This window comes from Ambystoma mexicanum, chromosome 5q, assembly GCF_040938575.1.
Source record: "Ambystoma mexicanum isolate Mex_15411 chromosome 5q, UKY_AmexF1_1, whole genome shotgun sequence".
NCBI classification, from domain to species: domain Eukaryota; kingdom Metazoa; phylum Chordata; class Amphibia; order Caudata; family Ambystomatidae; genus Ambystoma; species Ambystoma mexicanum.
Genome location: NC_090933.1, coordinates 254,098,655 through 254,117,764, shown reverse-complemented (window position 1 = coordinate 254,117,764; position 19,110 = coordinate 254,098,655).

Genomic DNA, 19,110 nt, shown 5'->3' with positions numbered 1-19,110 from the left:
GTTTGAGGCCTGCTCATTTCCCCATGTATGTGCACCGTGAGCTGAGACCAAACCCTAAGGAAAGTACTTAAAGAAAATATGACAAGGTTAACGTCTAGATATATAGCATATTTTTCAATTTTAATATTCTGAAAGTGAGTGAACAAAACCACCTGTCCTATATATGCCAGTGAACAAAAACGGGTGGCCCAGATATGCGATGTTATCAATGATGTCATCAATGACATTTGTGATGTCATCTTTGATGTCCTATGTGTTAGTCTTAGCACTGCACGGTGGTGGCACGAGTTATGGTTGCTTAGTTTACCATAACTGGTGAATTTCTGGGGTTTTTCAGTTTTACTTCTAAACATAACGTCCCTTTAACAAAGATCTTTCATTGAATTTCATAGGATTTCATTAGTGCAACTAAACCATAACGTCCCTTTAACAACATTTTTTAAATGAATATATATTACACAGTCACTGTAGTGGCTGTGTAGTTATGGTTACGTTGCTAATCCCATAGGAGGAGCACTTTTTGGGCAGCTTATAACTTCGCTCCCCCTGGACAAATCCTCACCAAACTTTGCAAAAAAAGTATATGGCCCACTCTAAATTTGTTTTTTGCAAAGTTTGATGAGGTTTGGTCCAGGGGGGGAAAAGTTATAGGGGGTGTCCCAAAATTTATTTTTTTCCCCATAGACTGAATGGGGAAAACAATTTGCTCACGCCTAGAGCCCAAACCGCTCGACGGATTTTCACCAAATTTGCGGCAGGAGCAGCGGCTTGGTGGCGAAAGCGTGCTTTTGTAAATTTGGTGAAAATCCGTCCAGTAATTTTTAAAAAAACTATCAAAAAGTAGGTCTAAAAAAATGTGTGATATCTATGTCCGCTCCGTGGACACACTTCCCTGTTCACTCCGCGGGCAGGACACTGATTGGCTAATCGGCTCACGTCATGTCCGCGGACATGTGATGCATTCGCTGATTGGATGGTGAAGAGCGAGAAGTGCGTCAGATTGTTCTGATGTGCCCACCATCTTGGATCCGTGTTTGGTGCCCGCGGACATCGCGGTAAAAACATATTAAAAAACACAACATTGCACTTGTCAAACTTATTAAATCATTTCTGGGGAGATGAGGGGTGTTGAAGATGGGATGGGATATGGCTGCAAGAAGAAAAAAGTCACACGGTACATTTGGAGGTGTTCCACAATATGTGCGTAAAGTACAGGCAAAAGACATTGGGGGTCATTACGAGTATGGTGGTAGTCATGGCACTATTTACGTCATGACTGCCTCCCATACCAGTACCGACTCCGACTTGGTTCAAGGGGGACTTACCAGTGTACTCTGACCTTTGCAGGACTGGTAAGTCCCCATTGAAAAAGCCATTCCCATTTCCATTTGATCCCCCATAGGGCTCAATGTTAATCGGGAGGGCGCAAATAACGGGCTGGCGTATGTCAAGCCCGTTATTTGCGCCCTGGTCCCTTAACGGGTCCCGTCCACAACACCTGGTCAGACTAGGCGTTAAAGGAGGGACCCGCTAAGGGACCTCGTAGTAGGGTGGTAAGGGATTACCAGCACCGGTCTCCTTACCGATGGCCGGTATCCCTAACCGCCCTACTCAGAATGAGGCCCATTTCATTTTGGCATTCAAGGGATGGAGATGTATAATCATGGAATTGTGGACTTGTAAATATAGATTGTTGCTTCTGCAGTCTGCAAACCCAACCTTACCTTGTGGTATTACAGAGTAATACTACATTCCCAATGCCGTTCCTCTATATTGTTTATATTGGTTGCCCAATATTTATTAATATGAAATAGAAGCAATTTCGGGTTATTTTACCCTCTTAATTAAAACGCCTGATGTTTATAAATTGATGTGCTGTTGGTACACCAAGAGCGCGGCAAATAAAGGGCTAATGTGTCTATGTTAAAATGTAATTAAAATAATAATGGAGTCAGACTGGCACCCCCTAGAGCCTGGTGTCTCAGGCAGCCACCTGCAGTGTCTGATGGATGTGGATGAGAATAACACTTCTCATGGATACGGTGAGGCAAGTTGTTGCGAAGTAGGAATGTGTTTTGATTCTCAGTGAAGGTCAGTGTGATGCTGGAAATGCATCGGAGGGAAAGGGACTCTGTATCCTTGTCCTTTATTGCTTTTTACATGTGTTCTGTCATGTTCTCCACGCAGGAGTTCATGTGGGACTCCTGGCGGAGCAGCTCTCTTGGTTTTGGTGAACAGTCCCAAGGAATACCCTTATGGCACCCATGGGTGGGGGTACAACCCTGTGCCCCTAGTGTATGTTTTTGGGCACCTGTGGGTGACCCACAGAGCAGGGTACAGGCTGGTGGCAGCTCCGTGCTGAATTGACTGGTGCCCTGAGCGTCCGCCATTTTGGGATGTTCAGGCCCTGTCATGGGAATCGGTAGATTCCTGATGGAGACAAGATGACCTCCATGGCCTCTTGCCTTCCATCGCCTGTTACCTTGATCGTACCAAAGTCCCGGGAAGCCCTGACTCTGTCCCTTCCCCCTGACTGGCTGTTGGGTGGAAGTTCCATATATGGTAGTGTGGAGAAGTGCTGACCAGACTGGCTGGAGACTTCTCAACAACCGTATGTTGTGGGTACGCTTGTGGGTGGGACCTGGGTGAATGGAGTGTGTGACGAATATGCATTCTGTGTTGTGGGTGTCTAGTATCTGGTGTTTGACACAATGACTGAGACAGCCCTCCCCGAAACTGGTATGAATGCAGTGTGGAATCTTGAATGGCCTGGTATTTGTCCCAATACACATAACTTGTTGTGAGTGTCTGGAAAGAAGTGAATGGCCTAAATGCACTATGCACCTGATTGGCTGCCTGCCTGCATAAATGCCCTTTGTCATGATTGGATGCTTGAGTATGACCCAGCGGAATGAATGGGAGATCAACAGTGTATCTGGGGACCTCTCACCGCTAGAAATCGTGTTCAGAAGCTGAAGTCCACGACGACGAGTAACTGGAGCAACTGAAGTTTGACCTTGAAGCCCTGCTGGAAGAGAAGAATTGCTGTTGCTCTCCTTCCCAATCTGAAAGCTGCTGTGCCTCCAAGGACTGACCCGGAGAGGACCTGGTAAGGCACCCTCTTCCCGAGCTACGAGGGACCATCGTACACCAGCTGACCTTTGCCAAAGCTCCCTGGTAGACAGACCTATGACAGGCTGCTGACCCCGGACGGGGACTGTTGCAGAATCCCTAGGAGAAGCGCTTGGACTGTTGTCCGCCACTGTCGACGACCGCCGTCGCTAACTGAAACCGCCGTGCTCCTGTTTGCCTAAGAACTTTTGAATCCAAGGACGCTCTCGTCCATATCGTCGCCTCTGTATCCTGCTGGAGAAGGCCTGACCGTTGATGCACCAAGGGGCATCCACCGGTGGGTTTCCTGCCACCCAAAGACCACAGAGATGCCGACGACTCGACGCCCTTGCTGGACCACAGTTCTTCAAACTCTTCGCGGTCCCGAACTATCGACACTGAGGTGCCCCGCACGCCTCTTCCTTGCAGGACGTTTGCGCTTCCCCGCCAACGAGCACCACTAGGAACGAAGCTGCAAGCTAAGGAAGCCCACGCATCGGACATACAGTATAAGGTTCAATTGTTTTTGACCTTGAGAAAACGGGACCATTCCGACAGGAATTCAATGAAAGGAGGTTTGTAATAATGAAGATATGAGAAGGTTATTCATTCCAAAAGTGTGTAAGGAACATGTAAATTCAGTTTATGAAGATTTATTGGTGCGAACGCAGTGAGCGTTACGGTCTGAGTTACGCCAAGAGAACAGAAATGGTGAATATAATGTAAGTTTGATTTTCGACGATTGTATACCGGAACGAGCATTAACTTATTATTATCTGACGATTATTTTTGGGTTACATTCTATTTATCTGTTCTGTGTGGCTTATTGCAATGAAACGCAAGTACAATATTTGTGTGTAGTTGTCTTTTTAACGTGGTTATGGGGAGTTCAGCATCGCAGTGCATGTAGACAACCACTCGGTTCCCCCAGGTTCAGCGCTAATATTTCATTAAAATGTCATGTATGACCATGTCGAATTGTGTATCACTTTCCACGTTGTTTTCTTTCTGTTGAGATTGTTTGATGTCCGTGCTAATCGTTAGTTTAAACTCTATACCAAATTAATAAGTCAATAGATAAATGGTAATCAAGTTTGGGTAGTGAGACACATTTTCTGTTATGTTTTCAAAACACATATATTTTGCCATTCTGTGAATCGATTCCAGATGCCAACTGACAGCTTTTTTAATGGGCAGCTGCAGATCATTGTAAATAACTGGATCACAGTGACTATATGTTGGGACGATCGCCATGGGCCCATATGTCCTTACGCTGTACTAGCGATTAGGAGCAGCATAACATCCTTTATGATGGTCTAGGCCCAAGTTGATGCAGAAGCACTGGAATTCACTGTGCGACCCAAGCGCTTCTTTTACTGAAAACGAACACCTTGTGTACGCAAATAGAACAACGCGTGCCTCACGATAAACATTTTGGAACGCGAGCGAAGAAACAAATTTGTAATTTTTTTTAATATGGCAATAGACTAGGAACGTCACAGAGAAAGGTGGAGAATATCACTAGGTTTGGTGATGTGAGGCTCAGGGGCGGGGCATATGATTTAGTGACATCAGGGCAGTTTACCTTAGGCCGATGCAGCAATGGATAAGAATAGCACAAGATGGTCGCTCCCTGCTGCCTGATTTCACATTTTTATAAAAGCGGAAAAGTGAGGTAAGGTGCATTGGAAATTTTTGCGATAGATCAACATATGTATAAAAATACATGGCCGAACCCTCGGGACAATAATATTTTCTGAGCATTGCACGGGTCAAATTTATGAAATAATCTCTGGGGAAGTGAGGGGTAATGAGGATGGGATGGGATATTTCTGACCTGATTTCGAATGAGTTTACAAAGTTTGGTGGGATTTTGTGCAGAGGGGGCAAAATTAGAGGGGGGGGGGTCCCAAAATAATGTAATGGCCTATAAATGAGGTGCCATTTGACGAATCTACACTTAATTTGGCAAACTAATAACACATGTAGATATAAATGTTTTTGCCATGTTTGGTGGGATTTTGTCAATAGTGGGCAAAATTAGAGGGGGGGGCAAAATAATGTAAAGACTTGTAAATGTGGTGCCTTTTGACAAATCTACACAAAAGTTTGCAAAAAGATGATAGATCTAGATATAAATGTTTTCGTAAAGTCTGAATGGATTTTGTGAAGTGGGGCTAGGTTATATGACGATTGTATGTGCATTCATTTGACACTTGAAAAAATAAAACGTGGGTTGATTTCCAGCAAACTTGCATAAGGCGAATGGGCAAGGATATACAAGTATGGCTTTGCAAATGTGCCAGTGTTTTATTATTTAACAAGTGTCATAATGTAGTTACAAAAAATAGCAGCATACCTTTAGTGACTGAGGGGTAGCATGTGGCCATGGGTAGTGGCCAGATTGTCCGGTTCATGGAATAAGGCCATGATCCGGACAATCTGGCTACTGGCCATGACCACAAGGGACAAAACATAGGATTAAAGTGACATTTGTGATGTCATCTTTGATGTCCTGGGTGTTAGTCTTAGCAGTGCACAGTGGTGGCGCGAGTTTTGGTTGCTTAGTTTACCATAACTGGCGAATTTCAGGGGATTTTCGGTTTTACTTGGAACCATAACGTCCCTTTAACAAAGTTTTTTTTACTGAATTTCATAGGTTTTTAGTAGCACAATTTAACCATAACGTACCCTTAACAAAGCTTTTTCATTGAATATATATGTATTTATTTCCATCTTTAAATGAATTGCTGTAACCTCATTTTCAAGTGTTCACAGGCAAAATATTTAGGTAATGTCTGTGGAGAATGTAACACATATATATTTATTTTTTTTGTAGTGAAAAAACAGAAATGTATTGGGAATTTACAAATACGGACGGCATCCCACGTTCCTAAACATTCTCACGGCAGCATTCCAGTCAAAATCTATTGTGCTTTGCTGTAACTATAGTGTGCATAAAATACACATCTTCTCTATTGAGACTTGGTCTAGAGTAAAAGATATGTAAACATCTAAGAGGCATTGAAGTCCCTTAATCCGTCTCGCCACATGCACGGAGCTTTCTAGGATTAAACCTGATTGCTCATGGAATACTAACTGCGAGTGCTGCACAATGTTGTTATACTAGTCATACACTATGTGACCACCAGAGGGGAGTAATGTTCTGTGCTGAATAATACCACTGCTGCCTTTCACTTCTCACATATCATAGCAGATGCATCATGTACAAATACAAATAATGCCTTGATTGAATTCCATGCACATCACCATCTTCAATAATGTTATGTTTTCGATTAAGGGATTTACAGATCTGTTCCTAGATACAAAATGTGAATGGCATTACACATACCTGACTGCATTGTGACTAATCTGAACACTTCGTTGCTTCCACTGAGCTTAATGTAAAAATTCTACACATGCAAGGTGCACTGTAATTCAGTAGTAAGGCCCAGGTCTCGGATTATCATGGAAATTGACCACCACATTCCGCGCTCCATCACGCCATTGCGTGATCACATTTTCATATTTTCACAAACGTTATCAAATTTTCATCACCGGACCTCTTGTTGGGTTTGACATAGAGTAAAATGCATGTGTAAATATTTTACACCATGAAGTGTATTCATTCATTTGAATGGCGGGGAAGGGGCACAGAACAGAATTTCCATTTACACTTCCCCCATCCTCACTGCCATATAAATACAGCAGCATTTATGCCAGGGTGACATTTTCATGGTTGTGTAATTCCTCTGCATTGAAAAGACTGTGTTTACAATGGATTCCTATGAAATGTATCTGCTTTTAGCCGGTGTAAAGAGCAGACGGTTTCCATAGGAACCCACATCATTCATGACAGCAAGAAAATGCCATGCTGGTGTGAATGCTGATGCATTAATATGGTTTCGAGGATGGGGAGGTGTAAATTCCATTACCTCCACGTCCACTCTTCCTCGTCCCAGTACTTACTTCATGAGGCACCTGCCTCCGACACAGGACCTTCTTCTATTTCTTTAAATCTCTATAACTCCTCCCCCACATCCATCTCACTCAGTTTCATAAGTTTAATTTTTCCTGCCTCCGGCAGGTTGGACTTTTTCTTCCCGGTGCGGGGCACCAGGGAGCACCGATTGCTGGCCCCCTGGGGGGGCTGTGTGGCGGGGCCCTCGGCTCCCTCAGGTGCGGCGCTGCTCCTGGGCCCCCTGCGGGGCTTGGGGTCACAGTTGAGCTGGATTTCCTCGCTCGGTTCTTTGCTGGGCTCCGGACTGCAGCGTGAGCATTGTGTCCCGGGTCCTGCACGGCCCCGGGAAGGTAAGGAGAGGGGAGGACTGGGCTTGATGTTTTTCCCCTCTCCTTCTGTTTTGGTCTTGATTCGAATTGGCAGTATGGGCTAGCCTTCCCTTTTGTTGTGAGGCCTCTCTGCTTCTTGTCGTGGGGTGACAGTGCAGAGAGTCTTTGGGAGTGCGGGGGCTCTGTTCTGTCGCAGGCATGTCACATACCACCTGCTCCTCAGACACACGGCCCAGGATGCACCGGATGTTAGCTGCATTCTCTGGGGGAAGGTAAGGAGAGGGGAGGACTGTGCTTGATATTTTTCCCCTCTCCTGCTGGTATGGCCATCTTGACTCCTTCAACATGCCGTTTTCCTCGTGCCTTGTGTGCACATCTTTATTGGAAAAGATGGCAAGCACTTGGCAGTATGGGCTAAGCCTTCCCTTTTGTTGTGAGGCCTCTCTGCTTCTTGTCGTGGGGTGACTATGACAGAGTATTTGAAAGTGCAGGGGCTCTGTTCTGTCGCAGGCATGTCACATACCACCCGCTCCTCAGAGACACACGGCCCAGGATGCACCGGATGTTAGCTGCATTATCTGGGGAAAGGTAAGGAGAGGGGAGGACTGTGCTTGATGTTTTCCCCTCTCTTGCTGGTATGGCCATCTTGACTCCTTCGAAAGGCCGTTACCTCGTGCTCTGTGTACACATCTTTATTGGAAATGATGGCAAGCACTTGGCAGTATGGGCTAGCCTTCCCTTTTTGTTGTGAGGCCTCTCTGCTTCTTGTCGTGGGGTGTCTGTGACAGAGTATTTGAAAGTGTGGGGGCTCTGTACTGTCACAGGCATGTCACCTACCACCCGCTCCTCAGACACACACAGCCCAGGATGCACTGGATGTTGGCTGCATTCCTTGCGTGCTGCCTGTGAATACGGCGCAGATTTGGACACGTCTGCAAGCGGCCGGTAGGGTACCGGCCTGGCATAGTCTACACTTCGGGTTCGAGTATCAGCGGTGCTGACTCGGTCCTTCAACCTTCCTAGACCGACGCATTGGAACGATCTAGAGCATGGGGCTACCAGCTACTGGATACAGGGCTCAAGCCACCTCTCAGTCATGTGGCGTGTTAGTGGTGTGTTTGGGTCTGTGCTAGCTATGGACGCAGACTCCTTGTCCTGTCCTCTTCCTCTAAACTGCGCGAGGGAAAGTCGAAGGGGTTGATTTGCTTTTCCCTTGTCCGGCATGGGATTATGGAAAATGCATCATGGAAGTAACAGCCATGCAGGGGGTTCCCAGTGTCTCTTCTTTTAGGGCCTAGGTCCTCCGGTGCCGACGTGTTGCTTTCACGCCTCCTCTCAGACTTGTGGGAAGTGATAGGGCACATGGTGGCACATGTCTGTGCTTAGAGGGGTTCTCAGAGCCCCTGGTGCCGGTGGAGGGGGATGTCACTTCAGTGGGTTTTCCAGTATAGGCATACCTCAGGTAGGGGGTTGCCTTTGATGTCGGCTATCCGGGATGGATTGCTTTGCCCCGCTTTGTGACAGTACTCTGCCCTTTTGACGCCAGCCTGGTGGCTCCTCTGTCAGCTGAGGGGGTCATAGTCTGCTGGACTTCTGGGCTGTCCAGTATCTTCCTTTTGATAGGTCAGATCTTTTTGTGGGCTGACAAGCATGCTGTTATATTGTGGCGCAGGCCTGTTTCAACGTCCTGTGATTTCCCTCTGGTGCAAGTGCAGTGACTGGCGGTTTTCCCTGGCTCCTCGTCTCTATCTTCTCGGAGGTGTATGGGACCGGTGGGGTTCGGCTTCCTGGGTAATGGGCTGCTTCTGGAGGGGATATCAGTTGCCGTTCCTGTCTCCTCCTGTCCAGGTTTGCATGGTTAGGACTTTGGTACCCAGCTCACGGTCCAAGTAGTAGGCCATGGGATCCATTCTCTCCGAACGGTTGTTGTGGGTTACCGTCTTGCCCGTTCCTCTCCCTGTTCAGGGTCAAGTTTTCTACTTGCGGGTGTTCCTGGTCCCTATGCCTTCTAGGATGTGTCACCTGCTTATGGGTCTCAAGACCCTGCACTGCTTGTCCGGACGTCTGGGGAGAGCATACTCTGGATGTTGTGCAGGGGGGGGGCGCTTGCTGGCTGTTCTGGGCTGGGTTCTCAGAAGGCAGTATGTCTCAGCTCGCCTGTTGCTGAAGTTACGGGGCACGTGGCGTCTTGCATGTTTTCCAGTTCCTTGAGCCCGTCTTCGGTTACGTCTCCTGGTGTCTTATACTCTCTCCCACTGGCTCCCGACATCTCAGCTTTCGTAGTTTTGTTTTCAGTGTCCCCAGCGCTGCGAGTGTCCCTGCTATGGTGGCGGGGGGTTTCAGGTCTACAGGCTGAGGTGTGCATGGTCCTTCCTCCTGTGGCCTCTCCTACTACCAACACCAGCAGAAAGGGTCTACATTGGGGGTCCTCTCAGCTCAAGGGTTGTGAGATCTGGGGAGAGCCGGCGATCATCCAATTGGCAAGAGTTGTGGCATTGTCCAAACTCTGGTGTACTTCGAGGAGTTGCTGGACGGTCGGCGGTTTTTGGTCCGATCGACCAACACGACGGCCTTGGCATATGTCAACTGCAAAAGGGGTTCCGGCCACTCCTTGAATGCTCTGGCAGCACTGATAGGCACCTGGGAGGACTCTCATCTGGTGTCTCTGGTGGCCTCACGTATCAGAAGGGTGGACAATGTTCAAGCGGATCTTCTCAGACGCCGGTTTTCACTCCTCTGCGGAACTGGTCCTGTTGGCCCAGGTCTTTGCGGTGACCTGTGTCAGGTTAGGGTCCCTGGTTCTAGTTCTCTTCTGCTCTAGGTTTCAGGCTGAGGGGATTGGGGGATGGACGCCCTCTCTATACAGTGGCCTTGGGGTTTTCCTTTATGCCTTTCCGCCTATTCCCCTTCTGCCCCGGGTGGTTTGGCGCATCAGAGTGTCCAGGGTGACTGTGTTGTTGTTAGCTCCGTTCTGGTCCCGCCGGAGTTGGCTCCCCTCTCTGTTGGAGCTTCGGTCCTAGGAACCTTGGCTGGTTCCGAGGTGGTCGTGTCCCCTTCAAGGGGATCTGTGGTTGGAATTCCACCAGATGCAATGGGCGGTGTGGCTACTGCTCAGTCTAGGTTGATATCTCAGGGGTTCTCAGATCCTGTAGTTGGGTCCAAATGGATGCTCTTAGACCCTCCACTCTGAAGGCGTTAGGCAGACACTGGGGCCATTTCCGAGACTGGTATGAGCGGTCTGGGATCCCTCCCCTGCGTTCTGGCCTCTGCTATCCTTCAGTTCCTCCAGGAGGGGTTTTGACAGGGGCCTGGCAGTTTTTCCAGGCTTCACTCTCAGTAGGCCTCCATGAAATTACTTTTGGGGGACTCTGACGGTCACTTGGATGGGGAGGTGTTGGTGGGGAAATTGATCCAGGGTTTTTCTTCTTCCCGTCCTTGTGCTGATAAAGGGCTTTCCTCTTGGGATCTCCCTCTTGTATTACGTTCCTTCACGGGCCTCCTTTTGATCCCTTTTCCGAGATTGATATCAAACACCTTACACTGAAATCTGCTTTTCTTATTGCCCTCACTTCTGCCTGTAGGCTTGGGGAGATTGGGGCTCTCTTATGTCACGCTCCTTTCCTGAGGGTGCTGCCAGACTCGGTGGTGCCGGGGTGTGGTCCGATGTTTCTCCCTTCAGTTGTCTCTCGGTTTTCACACCTCTCAGGGTCTGGTTCTCCCTGACTTCTTTCATGATCCAAGAACGCCTGAGGAGGTGGCTCGGCTTAACATTGATGTCCGACGGGACGCGTTGGAGTATTTGGCTTGGTTTGCTTTTTCCACCAATCTGATAGTCTTCTGATTGCTTGTGGTCCGGCTGGGCATAACGCATCTGTGGTTTCCATTTTCTGGTGGTTCCGGGTTGTGATCTCTAGGGCCTATGTGGCTTCTGGCCTGCCTGTGCCTGCGCACAATCGGGGGCGGTCTGCCAGGGGTTTGGCGGCTTCCTGGGCCGATGCAAGGAGGGTTTTTCTCTGCAAGAGATTTGTATGGCTGCCGCCCTGGCTGGTCTAGGCATTTTCATCAACCGCTATGGGTTGAGTTTCTCCCACTCGGGGGTTGGTTCCTTCGTGGTTGGAGTTTTGTCTGTGGGGATGTGATTTAAGAGTTATTGTGGGTGTGTTTTGCTGCACTGTTTTTGGCTCTTTGTCTCATTGGGACCTTTTCCCCGTTGCTGCTTTGGTATACCTCATGAAGTAAGTACTGGGACGAGGAAGAGTGGACGTGGAGGTAATGCTCTGATTACTTACCGGTAATCTTCATTACTCCTAGTCCTACTCTTCCTCGTCACAGTACTGATGACCCTCCTCACCCTCCCTCCGGGGAAAGTCCCATGCTCCGGCTTGGTAATATGAAACTGAGTGAGATGGATGTGGGGGAGGAGTTATAGAGATTTAAAGAAATAGAAGAAGGTCCTGTGTCGGAGGCAGGTGCCTCATGAAGTAAGTACTGTGACGAGGAAGAGTAGGACTAGGAGTAATGAAGATTACCGGTAAGTAATCAGAGCATTCTGTTTCACTTCTGCAGCACATTTTAAATGACATGAATTTGCACACGGGAAAGGCAGATTGACCAATCGCAATCCACCTTTCCCGGCTGCGATTGTCCTGCACTGTTGTAAATAAACGAAAGTCAAAAAAATGGCTGCTGCCATACAAAATGAAAAGGGACTAGGTCTGTTTGCAGATGACCGCGGCCATATTGGAACCTGTTTTCCGTGTCTACCGTCATCCAAAAAGAGGCCTAGTCCCTTTTCTATTTTAATGGCAGAGGCCATGTTTTTTGACATTTTATTTTCTCCGACAGAAGTTGTGCTCGTGCTAGCTCATCTCCCTCCCATCGGAAGAAATACAAATTTAAACCGTCCGCACCCTGGGAAATCCCAGGGTGTGAATAGGTTTCACACTCTGGCTGGGGGGCGGACATGGCATTTAATGCAGCCCAAACGGAGGTGCTCGCTTCGCACAAGCATACCAAAGCTCGGGCTGGCGAGCCATTAAACGCCATGCCCGACCCCCAGCCGGGGTGCGAAAGATACATTAATGTATTCCTAGCTCCAGGCAAAGTGAAATCAAAGGAGTACGCCTAGGTAGCAGAAAGAGATTTTTTTTTTCTGTAGACTTTAGACGTGTAAGATTGGACTGGCCCCATATTTCGGCTCCATAAACATTGGATGAATTTGCACATGATTGTAAGCCCTCCAAGAGCTGAAAGGCAGATCAACCTCTATATTTTTGGGGAAATGTCTGTTTGATGCCCACGTGTCCCAAGTAGGGTAATGATGCCTTTTGTATATGTTTCTCCCTGACTCATCTATCATCCAGTCTCACACCTAGGTAGGTATATTTCTATGATAGCATTGTTGAGGTGTAGAAAGTGAGCCATATCATTTTCTGGACCAGATAAGATTTGTTGTAAGGAAATTAACTTCCAGGCCCATCTTTGTGGAGTTATTCTCGTACGCTTTCAAGGCTAGTTGGATGCCTGTATGCATTTTACTACACAGAAGAGTTTCATCTGCAAACAGAGCCATACTGATATTTCTTGCACCAAAGACGGGGTGTCACTCTCCACAAGATTCAGATCACTTGCTAGCTTATTGCTGTATACGTTGCAGAGTGTTGGAGCCAGAAGGAAACCCAGTCTTGCACCTTTCGATTATGGTTGCTGGCATATATAGTGGACACAGTTTCATGAAAGTAATTTACCTTGGCAATACTGACATATTGTGGGTGGGATATCCTGAAAGTGATTTCCAGAATGATTGCTGGCATTACTGTGCACAAAGCATAATAAACATCATTTACCCTTGCATTATTGGCAAGCAGTTTCCTCACAGAATCACAAATGTGATGTACTCATGGTCCTGGCAGTGAAAGAGCATATGTTTCTTGGACTGGTGAGGAATGTAGTCAGAAGATTCAGGGAGACAAAGCTTTTGAGCAGGAGCTTTGATTAAGTTGCCCCCAATGGATGAGGGGAAAGAAGCACCACTGTGGCTTCCTTCTTTGGAGAGGCAGAGTTTTGCCATCAGATTTGTTGGGATGCCAAAGGATGCTGGTGCAGAGCTTCCTCAAGCAGCAGGTGTTCTAGAGTGCCAGTCTGGAGATTCAGCTGTAGAAAAGGTGAGTGGGAAAGTGGATCTGCTTTATCCCATTTGGGAAAAAGTGTGTGAACACAACACCCAATAACACAACACGCATAATTCCAACAGAAAGATGGTCAGGAAATGGCACACCATCGCTCCAATCACACCAACATTCCATAATGCAAAGTAATGAATCCACAATGTCTCAGCCAAGCATCTGCATCTGCAAGCCAGAACTAGTTTCTGCCTGGCTACACTCACCACTCCTAGGACGCACACACACAGAAGCCAAAGAAGGCTACCTCCTCTCACATACATAAAGAGATAGTCACAAGTCCTCTCGGGTCTTTGAGGCAACAACTAAAACCTCCATTTTCATGAATGGGTTTTTCAAAAAAGTGCCTGCCCAGGAAAAATGGAGATCACTCAGTGGAACGATTTTACACATTCAAGATAAGACACCTCAGCCGAGTCAGGTGACTAACAGGGAGAGGTTACTCTCACTGGGAGGCAAAGCCTACCTGTCGGATATCCCTGGATTCAGAGCCAAAAGGACTCTTAAGACAGAGCAATAATCATAGAGCCATACTTCCATTCAGCTTGAGATTAATCCTGGTCATAAGAAAAACAGTTCACAACCCCATAAGATGCTGCAAATTGTTCATGGAGCTAGAATATTTGGCAACAATGGGACTTTCTGCTAACAAAAGGAATCCAGTTTTTGTGTGGAAATTCTGTAGGCCAACCAGTTATTGTGATTTGTTTCTGTTCTCTTTGATTTTGGATAAAACCATGCAGCTTATGAACATGTAAAGGAGGTCCCAGACACGACCTGCACCCCTGCCCCTCATTTCGAACGGCCAAGAGGGTACTCACCAAGGTTTCTGACGTATGAAGAGCAAATGAACCAACAGAGAGCTGCACCAAGACTCTGCCCAGTGTATATTAGAAGATCTGTACCCGTTGAAGCCCCCATAACCAGACAACTCTGGGCAGCACGGTACCCTATCAGACAGCCATACCAGCCACTGACACGAAATGAGGAATACCTACACACGGTCTACAAGGAGGCCCCAAAAGCCATAATGGAGGGCCAGTGAAAATGACATGGGCCTGAACAGACATGAATGAGCGAAAGTGGCTATAAAAGGCAAGCACGCCAGTGAAAGTAGCTACGAAAATAAATGTAATGGACACAGAGAAGAGACAATGTTAAAACGTAAGGAAAATGGCACCACGAGACAAAATGGAAGCAACCGCCCTGATTAAACGTGTGTAAATAGGCTTGAAACGCAAGATGCTAAGAAATCGATACTGCTTGCAATGCTTAGTAGAAGACAGAGAAGCAAGCGCCAACCACATATCTACCTCAACAAAGCACAGTGTACAAGTGCGACTCCATTTTGTAAAAGCAGAAGTGTACCCAGGTGGCCAGAGGCCTGACAGACCAAGTTTCAAAACCCAGCCAAAGGCAGAAGAAGGAGCGGAAACCGAAACTCAGCAAAGAGAGGCTCAGGCTTAGGAAATCGGGGTCAACCAGAGAAGGGGAGGAGAACATGAGCTCACAGGACTCCAACTTCGGAGCATACCAGCCTGCACGTGCAAGGTCAAGACACAGAAGGCCCCAGGCAGGTGGCCGAGCCAAAGCAGAATTAAATACAATAAAAGCTAGAAACTGAAGCAGATTCACGGTGATCAGACACATGACCAGCCAGCCGCTAAGAGGTACCACCACCTGATGTCATCCAGAACCCAGGATGCCATAACTTTTCCCGATAAGAGACTACAGCTCTGAGGCCAAACCCAGCCAACTAATTGACACACAGCCCTAAAATACTGATTGTTGAGAGAGAGGCAGGGTGAAACCTGCTACACAATGTCCTTGGGTGTCCATTCTGCATGCTGCTAATTAAAATGGGGATTTAGGTCTAGGGGTGTAACCTGCCCAATCACAATGGACCATTTAAACTAGGGTCCTATAGACACTATAGCCAATGAGACATTGTACTCATAGTGACGTCAATCACAGGTGTTGTAGAAGGATGGGCGTAGACGCCCACCCGATAAGAGTTTTCCAATCCGCATGCCCTACTTTCATATACAGCTATAGCACCTATATTTGAGTTACCTTCCCTGACCAATTACATTGCATGATGATTTTTTATAGAAAGTAGACGTCAATGATGACGAGAATCAACTATAAAAGTTACTGTTTGAATGAAGAACGGTGAAGTCGGAACAAGACCGATGATCGCACCCCAGCTGATTCCCATTTGTTTCCCTGTTTGATCTATGCATCATTAAACGGACTTCCCTTTGCCAAAATACTGAGTCCTTGTTATTGAGTTGTGTTGGAGTAAGTGAATCCTGCACCCCCTGTCCTCACATGGTGCAGCTATCTTGTCTTACAAGTCCTTGAGGGTGAGTGCTGACCAATGGGCCCATCTGCAATTTCCTCTCCTCGAGAACACACATTAAAGATGTGTTTAATGGACTTATATCAGTGTCTGGTTTACTAGATGATATTTTTTTCTCTGAAAGTAACCTCATTGTATATTTGAATTCTACTTGGTGAAGGTCCACATTCAATGAACGATATCCCTTTCACCTCTTTCGTTTCCTAGTGAACAAGAAATTCACTATACGATTAATGGAACTCATTCTATGTAAAACATATTTCAGGTTTTCATTGGCAAACATGAGTTATGACCAGGGTCATTGATGTGTCAGGAATATTGATGTGATACTGACCTCTACCGTCATGACTTTGTTATCCAATGAAAGACAGTACGTTCTATCTTTGTATGCAAAAATCATAATGGCTTGAGTGGAAATATCTCTAAAAAAAAAGTATTGTTTAATATAGTATCCTTTCAACCCACCCAAAAAACCCATAACACCTCATCCCACTTCATTATTTCCCCAACATCGCCTCTACCTGCCCCATTTCACCACCTGTTTGCTTGAGAGCTTTACTGACAACACATGTGGATAAGCTCAGGTAGATTTTTTGGCAGAAATGTTCTAACAGCTTTGTTTGCATCTAAGGAGAACTTGAAATTAACTGTTTGGCTTGTTGAATGATTAAATAATTGGAATGGTCAGCTGTAATTTGCATTGAGATTGTGTAAGAATCTCATTTTCTTCCTGGATGTATTAATCATTATAACACATTATACCATTACTGCATCAATATTTGTAGAGCTACAACTGGTTACAGTTTATATATACCAAGAAGTTACCCTTTTCCAGCAATAAATTAAGCCCTTTCTCTGCCTTAATTCCTGAGAGCTATCATAATTAAAACAGAACCTATTATGTCTGTTTCATATCTTGAACTAATTGAGGATAGGTACTCCTAAAATTAGACATTACAGAGTTTAAGTCATTTTCGCAATCTGATCAGCCCTTTAGATATTTGACATTCAAACCCTAACTACCATACAATAGAAAATCTTAGTGGCATCAATTGTTGTTTGTCAATTAATATAACTTACATTTCGATCAGATAGCAATAAGTAAAAGTTGGGAGTGGCAGATATGGAAGGTGATGAAGTCCTGCCTCGAACTCCATCATTAATCGATTGAATAAGAGAAGCCAGTCTTTGAGACTTTGTGGTCAAATAACAATAAGAAATGACAATGCTTGGACCACATCAACATCATTTTTATAAGTCCTTTAGATGCAGAATCTGCAATTACCTTATCAAATGTATCTGTCACACCACTAAAAGATGTGCTATTAGAAACTGTGTTACCTTCGATACAGAATGTGTGACTTTCAGCATACATTCCCCACATGTACATAGTGAAAATGGATACAACATGAATGGCTTGTATATGATTGAGCAAAGAATTAAGATATACAAAGAAACTCAGCCTACTACATTGGTCCATAATTTTGTAACAGAAATGCATCATGTTAACGCTCTGAGCTACTAAGCCATTGAGATGGTACATGCAAACAATCCGAGATGCAGACAATGTTCTACTCACGGTCAAGTCATTTTAAATTGATTAATTGGGCACGCTGAAGCCCCAAGGACCTTAAGATGAGTGAGGCATGAAGATGTGTCAGTAGTATTATCATCTTTTTTTGTAAATGTGGCTGTTTCCTCATTTTTGTATATCTTCAGTGCTATGGGGTATTCTGGCTGTCTCCTTTCCCTTGTCTTGAACTGTTCATATCATGCTTGTCCACACTTTTCTAACATATTTGGCCTATTTGGGCAGCTTGAATATTCCAGTTTTATACACACTGAAATGTGCAGACCTTTACGTTGGTGCAACTTCAATAAACTGTCCACTGCCCAGGTCACTAGGACACAGCAGCAGATAATATTGTACGCTTCACGAGAGAGGAACCTGCACATGTTACCATGTTATGTTATTATGATTTCAAACTGTTTCAAATCACCACTACAGTAGTTTCAGAGGGCCTTGTCTCTGGGGTGGTCTATGCTTCCCCTTCTAGGGTACCAAACTTCAGTTTTCTGAATGGAAAAAAGTGAGCAAAGAGAAGATAAGAGGATGCAGAAAGTAGGAAGTAGATGTTGTAAGCAAAGGCGGGGGGGGGGGGGTTTGACTGGAGAATAATATTTTGTGATAGCCTGGGTGCATATCACTAGTGTTAGGAAGATCATAGTTCTGCTCCAACAGAGGAGCAAACTGTGTTCTTAAGTGCTGTTATAATTCGGTTGTGTTTCCAAGGCAGATTTGGAGAACTTTTGTATAGAATGCAATGTTAGCTGGATCTAGTGCTCAAGAGCATGTACCAGCAATCCAGGAAGTTTGGAGGCTATCTTGCCTGTGCATCTCTATATGCCGTACTTAGGTGAATCTTAAAGTTGGTTCTGGGACTGCTAAACGTGAGCCAAGGGTGACCTAGTCAAGAATAGACGTGTTATTGGTAACAGGAGAGAAGGGTGAAGAGAGGTGAAACTAATATGGACAAATTATAAATGCCTGATACATTGATGTGAAAACGGTTATTAAGAGTCTGCTCCATGCAATATCATGCTATACATCGTTGTAGTTCACAGTGAGACAGTGTGGTGGCTTACTGGAGAGAAGGCTATCAAAGTATAACACAATGTACCCATCTACAGTGAAAGAATATATCTGATCTCCCTTTGCAGGCTGTGTTGATTAGATTGTGTAAGAAGCGGATGTACGACAAGCACGCTAGCGAGGGAGAAGGCTGTATGTCCTCCTGCATGCAGTGACAGTTTGGAAACCTTTTGTGTGACATGATGATGTGAGTAAGTCTTTGGATCATGGGCAGTCATGCTTTTAAGTCTTCACATCTTCCAGAGTATCATTGTGAGACAAAGTGTGTTGAATCCATGCCCACGAGAAAATGAACAGATTTGCTAGCTCCATAAGACATGCATGGCCATCCTATATACACAGGAAAGCTGGGAGGGACTAAGGTACTTTTAACTGAGGGTGAGTTTTGAACTGTGTTTCCACAGGACGACAAAATCCCTGGAAACAGGCTTCCTGTGATTTCTTGAGGCATGGGGGTGGATTTCGTTGCGAGGGAGGCGGAATTCCCCTTGGGCTAATGTTGCCCTCTTCTG